Below are 4,597 nucleotides of genomic sequence, written 5' to 3' on the forward strand. Positions count from 1 at the left end.
AGAAAGATTAATAAATATGTCTCTACCCCCAGAAACATTGTGGGACCACGGACCCAGGCATGGATGCACAGGGGGACCGTCTGGGTGGGTAAATGAGGCTGGGAACCCTGGGGTGGTGGGGACATCCTGCTGGGGGGACAGGAACCTCTTCCTCATCCCTGGATACCCTGGAAGCCTCCTCAGTTACAAATTCAAAGGAATCCTGTCCATTCTGGCCTGATCATGTCTCTCCTCAGCTGGAAAGCCTCGGTGGCTTGTGCCTGTGGCACTGGCAGCTCTTGATAAGTGTTCACAGGGAAACTCCATGGATGGTGATATTTGGTGCCATCCACCCTGTGCTGGGCACAGCACACACATTGTTTCTGTCTTCATTCTATAGATGAGAAGAGACAGACTCAGCACTGAGGGAACTGCCCTGGTGAAAGGCATAGGGGCCAGATTTGCACACAGGGCTGCTAAGACACCTGATGGGCTCATTCTCCTTGGCCAGCCTTCTTCACTCAGTGTGTCCAGAGCAGCACACTCCACTCTCTGAGCCCCACATGGCCAGCTTGTCACTCATATTGCTCTTCTTTTTTATTTATTTTTGACAGAGGGAGAGACAGAAAGAGAGAGAGAGACAGAGCACTCGTGGGGGAGGGGTGGAAAGGGAGACAGAATCTGAAGCAGGCTCCAGGCTCTGAGCTGTCAGCACAGAGCCTGCCATGGGGCTTGAACCCACAAAACATGAGATTGTGACCTGAGCCAAAGTCAGATGCTCAACCCAGGTACCCCTCGTGTTGCCCTTCTTATGCCATCTCCATCCTCCCTGAAAGAAGGGATACCATGCCACATGACCTTCACCTCCCAGTTTCCCACCAGGACTGCAAAGGCCCCCAGGACAGGTGTCAGGTGCCCTGTCATAGCTGTCCTTGTAGGTCCATCCATGTAGGCATGGGTCTGGTTTCAGGGTCCGTGGGCCTGCCTCCCCCAGCGGCTCACCCGGGGCAGATCTTGCTGGTGACAGATTGAACTGGGGAAAGACCCCACAGGAAGCTGGAGCAGGAATGTCTTCCCTCATCAGTGTGAGACAATGGGAGATAGGACCGTGGGTGCTCTGACACACCCTCTCTTCTTGGAACTGGAGGCAGAGAGAACACCTGCCACATTAGCCAGGTGCAAGTGAGTCATCCACCTCTGGCCTGCCCGATGGCCTGATAGCAGCAGCAGACAGGTCCCACAAACGTTCCCAATGAGGACTGCTGACCCAGGAAGCTGACGCAAGTGCAGGGCTGGAGTCCCTTCCCAGCCCCGCTTCTCCATGGGCTGTGGGTTCTCATGCGCCCGCAGCTGCAGAAGGCATTGTCTCTGACTTGCTTTCAAATGTGCTTCTCCGGTCTCATTCAGAAAGATTTTGTCCTTATGAGCAGTCAGAAAGCAGAGAGATGTGTTCCTTGACTAACTGATGTCTAATTTCATAACTAACTATAACTAATATTATAATAATGTGACAACGTTTGACTTGTCTTGGGAAAGAAGACATTTAGAGACTCTTCTGTGAGAAGCAAATGATGCCCTCAAGGGGGAACTGTCCCATCCTGCTCTCTTCTCCCTCCTGTGCCACAGATTGGCTCTGTCCCAGGCTGCTGCCAGCCATCCCCTCTCTCCCCATGGGACAGCCACCAGCCACCGCCTGCTGGTCTGAGATGATACCTTGAGTCTCAAGGCCCCAACTCCAAGCCACCCAACACAGAGAACCTAAATGTAGGGCTCTTCCTAAGCCCAGGGGGTCCTGGAATCCAAATTTCCCATGTCCTCACCCAAGTATTTCAATGTACTTTGAAACCCCAGGCATGTGGAGGAATTCAGCTCCTACACTAGACTACTTCCCTTTCCCCTTCAGGTCAGTGGAACCTGGTTTTCAAAAGGGGCCTCTAGATGAAGGACAGAGGGACGGAACTTCCCTGGATACTCCGTACCATCCAATTTCCCACGCCTGGTCTTGCTGGGCTTGGAGACAGGCCCATCCCCTCCTCTCACCTGCAGACTTGGACCATCTATTAGAATTAAGTTGCACAATTAGTGCCCTGGCCTGGGCTACTGAAGCAGACAGCAGCAGTAAGAGAGCAACACTCTTGTACCTTCAACAAAAATGTGCAGAACATCTGGTTGCTTTCTGCCTATCAGGGTTCTGGGACAACCGTCAATGAAATAACTCACTGGGTGACATCCATGAAAATGTGATAAATACATTTTTAATACATTTCTGTTGTTTTATATTTGGCACTAGCTGTAGGAGAACTTTATATTACTTTTATGTATAGAAAATTCAACAGCTTCCACTTAGCCCAGTTTGGTGGCCAGTTCTTTAGCCCATGCCTTTTCTAACTTGGTGATATGAGCCACCAATTTGGACCCAGGACGTTGCCTCCCCAGTGATGGCAGATCTCATCATGTGTGTCCTTGTAATTGGTTCTAAGCTTCCACCAGCTTAGCCAGAACTCCCTTGTCTTCTGAGTTAGCCTGTGTGAAGGTGACAGTGGTGTAGGTCTTCCTGTGGACCAGATGCACAGCCTGGCCTTCCCTTTGATAATGCAGTAGGGACTCCTATATTACCACAGAGGGCATGCAGGAAGACAGCCAACTCAATGGGATCCACATCATGTGTAATCACTACCTAGGAAGCTGAGCCTTTCTATTTTCCATCAAAGTGGTGACAGTATTAACCCTTGCTTGAAGGACAGGTGCTTAGTGGGGACATCCTCTTTGCCAGCTTTCTTCTCAGCCTGGGCCAACAATCTCTGCTTCTTCCCTTGCTTTGTCTCTGGTCTGTATCTATGGGCCAGCTGAAGCAGTTGAATAACTGTCTGGAGGTTCAGGGCCTGGATGAACTGGTTAATCATGAGAGGCACTTTTAGACATTTATACAGAATAGCCCTTGGCCGAACAGCCGAATGTAGTGGGCCATGTGACAAGGCAGGTCAGGTCCCTTTTAGGCTGGAGTTCCCCCATCGATGCTAAAATTCTTGGGTCTTTTGTCATACAAGGGGTTAACCAACCACCTTTTTGGCCTCCTGCTTCTTCATGACGGCAGGGCCCATGGCCACCTTCTTCCCCTTAGCCTTCTTTTCTTTCAGCATCTTGAATGGCTGGAGGAGAAAGGCATATCTGTTCTTTTTTAGAAAGGGGTACAAATATAGCATTTTGGGATCAAAAGTGATCTTGGAGACCAGTGCAATCTCCCCAACCACTGGAGGGCCTCATTTGGTGCTGAGCTGTGGAGGAACTTAGGGAGGTGTCTCCTGCCCTGGGCCCTCCCTTGTGCCTGGATTGTTCTTTTAACAGTAGGAATAATGCATGTGTCAGTGATCAAATAAAAGTTTGGGTGAATTGTGGAGTAACATATATGTACTGGAACACAAAACACTCTCTGTGAGAGTCCTTTTTAATTTTTTTAATGTTTTATTTTTTCATTTTTTATGTTTATTTTTACTTTTTAAATTTTTTAATGTTTATTTATTTTTGAGAGAGAGGGAGAGACAGAGCATGAGCAGGGGAGGGGCAGAGAGAGAGAGGGAGACACAGAATCCGAAGTAGGCTCCAGGCTCTGAGCTGTCAGCACAGAGCCTGATGCGGGACTCATACTCACAAACCGCGAGATCATGACCTGAGCCAAAGCCGGACATTCAGCAGACTGAGCCACACAGGCACCCCTTTAATGTTTTCTTTTTATTTTTGAGAGATAGAGAGAGGGAGAGCACAGGGGAAGGGCAGAGAAAGAGGGAGACAGAGGATCCGAAGCAGACTCTGTGCTGACAGCAGAGAGCCGGGTTTGGGCTCAAACTTGTGAACCGTGAGATCATGAGACTTGAGTGGAAGTTGGATGCTTAACCGAGACACCCAGGCATCCTAAGAATGCATTTTTTAAATGTAAGCAAAGTTCAGAGGGAGATTTAAATTCAGTGTATTCATATTTGCTTGACATACAATTTCACTTACTAATGTTAATCATGAGAATGCCCATCAGAAATCATACAGTGATGACTCTTAAAGCAGATGCCTTTCCTCTCAGAGTGGACAAACTACAGATGCATTCTGTAGGATTGTGGGTCTGAATGCATGGGTTCCAGAGGCCACACAGAGGGTCTGACTCTCAGCTCAGCTGACCATTGATTGTGAGGCATCTGAGAAGGTGCCTGGCCTCCCTGCTCCTCCACTTTCCCATCAGTAAAATAGTACAAGAGTGCTTGTGTGCAGGGAGCTAATAAAATTAAATGAGATCACTGGTAATATGCTCAGTGCTCAGTCATTGACAGCTAAGATCATGTGTAATGCTAAAAAGGGGAGGATAGTAAATGCTTGCCTCCCTCTAGGGTTATATTATTTATCAGGAGAAATAGCTTTGTATGCAGTTCTTGTATCAGGGTTAGAAACAGATATGTACTAGATAGATTGAAACTAGAAAAATAACACAATTGCCATATTTTTTCTTTTTTTTCAATATATGAAGTTTATTGTCAAATTGGTTTCCATACAACACCCAGTGCTCATCCCAAAAGGTGCCCTCCTCAATACCCATCACCCACCCTCCCCTCCCTCCCCCCCCCATCAACCCTCA

At 48.3% G+C, this 4,597-nt stretch overlaps 1 pseudogene; it reads right to left on the reverse strand.

The window, feature by feature from the left end:
* Positions 1-2,322: 2,322 nt before the first annotated feature.
* Positions 2,323-3,119, reverse strand: LOC128773419 (60S ribosomal protein L7a-like; annotated as a pseudogene).
* Positions 3,120-4,597: the final 1,478 nt, after the last annotated feature.

The sequence above is a fragment of the Panthera pardus genome, unplaced genomic scaffold (assembly GCF_024362965.1).
Source record: "Panthera pardus isolate Hobbes unplaced genomic scaffold, ASM2436296v1 HiC_scaffold_25, whole genome shotgun sequence".
NCBI lineage: Eukaryota > Metazoa > Chordata > Mammalia > Carnivora > Felidae > Panthera > Panthera pardus.